This window comes from Mastomys coucha, unplaced genomic scaffold, assembly GCF_008632895.1.
Source record: "Mastomys coucha isolate ucsf_1 unplaced genomic scaffold, UCSF_Mcou_1 pScaffold21, whole genome shotgun sequence".
In the NCBI taxonomy this organism is placed as follows: domain Eukaryota; kingdom Metazoa; phylum Chordata; class Mammalia; order Rodentia; family Muridae; genus Mastomys; species Mastomys coucha.
Genome location: NW_022196904.1, coordinates 27,200,686 through 27,202,557, shown reverse-complemented (window position 1 = coordinate 27,202,557; position 1,872 = coordinate 27,200,686).

Sequence of the window (1,872 nt, the reverse complement as noted above, 5' to 3'; positions counted from 1 at the left end):
CCCCCCCCCCCCCCTGCTAGTGCATAGGGCAAATCGCAAGTACCTGCTGTGAAGTGGCTCTCATCCCACACCTGGGATTAAAACAAAAACATATTCACACACCATAACTGGGTTTTTAAAGAAACCAAACCTTTCACTGCATTGAGTCAGTAAATTTCCCTCTCCCAATCCTTCCATGGAAGGGTGCATCAGTCAGTCTTGGCAAGGGCCAATTTCAGTAATATTCCATTGATGTTTGGGGATGATTTCCCATGGATGCAACTGTTCCCCAAGTACTTGGTCTCTGGTTGTGGCCACAGCCAGACAAGTCTCTGATTCACTGTTTGACAATGCACATTTGAGCACATCCAAAGCTGTTGATTCTCAAGGAGTCATTTTTTGAAAAAGATTGAACTCTTCTTTAGAATCAGTTTTTCATGAGTCTGGGTTTTATTTTCAATGTAAATTTACATAATGGCACTTTAATGCTTCCTCTGACACTTCCTGTAACTTGTTGGGGTCATACAGGGAAATGAGAGTGGTTTCATGGTTTGGATATAATTCAAACTGCCTGCTCATGTGTTTTCTCTGCGTGTCTTCAATTGCAAAGAAAAAATAATTTTTAAAATGACTTCGTCTCTAAGCAGTCATTAATTGCCTTTGGTGCTTCCTCTAGGGAGGGGCCCTATGAAATTCACACACACACACACACATTGATATGTCACCTGCCATTGTCAGTGTTCAGGTCTTTGTTAGGCAGCCATATTGTTGCCATATCATGGGTGCAGCTTCCCTGTCAAAAATAGAACACACCCTCTCACACAGGTATCTGGTCCTCTGTCTCTTACAGTCCTTCTGCCCACAGTTCAACAAGGACCCTGAACCTTATGTGCAGGGGATGTGTTGTAGATATATCAGTTTGGGATAGGCAGCCTAAGGTCAGTTCTTCTCTGTACTTTGACCAGTTTTAGATTTCTATAATGGTCTCTGTCTACTGCATAAAAGAGGGTTTTTTTTTAATTTCTCCCCATTTGGTTATCCAATATAGAATGATCAGCCCTGAAATCACATACGTATGAGTAACACTAAATAGACACAATGGTATATAAATATAAATATATATGTATGTGTGTATACATATATATCCATGTACATATCCATATGTGCCCCATTATATATATATATATATATATATATATATATATATATCCTATTGAATGTTATATCCTTTGAGCCTATAAATACATATATATGCCTATATATGTACATATATGCATACATGTGTACATATATGCATATGTGTATATAAACATATGTATATATACATACACACACATATATGTGTATATATATGTATATATATTAGAGAGAAAGAGAGAGAGCGCATAAATTTGAGCAGGAGCATGGAAACACTGGAGGAATTGGATACAGAAGAAGAAAGGGGGAATGATGTAACTATAGTAGTCTGTGATGGTTTGTGTATACTCAGCTCAGGGAGTGGCACTATTAGAAGGTATGGCCCTGTTGGAGCAGGTATGTCACTGTGGGTGTGGGATTTAAGAACCTCATCCTAACTGCCTGGAAGCCAGTATTCTGCTAGCAGCCTTCAGATGAAGATGTAGAACTCTCAGCTTTTCTTGCACCATGCCTGCCTGGATGCTGCCATGTTCCCACCTTGATGATAATGTGTGGGAAGCCCTGCTGTGCTCTCGGAGATTCTCAAACCGAAACTACAAGTTGACAGCTAGTCTCTGTGTGCTGGGGGGTTGGAGCCCATGCAAATGACTCGAGAACCAGATACCTGTTTCTTTCGAAGCCGTGATTTTTTGATCTTTCTTCCCCTTCCTGGATTCCTTTGTATCCATACTGAGCTTTGATGTCTTATTATCACCT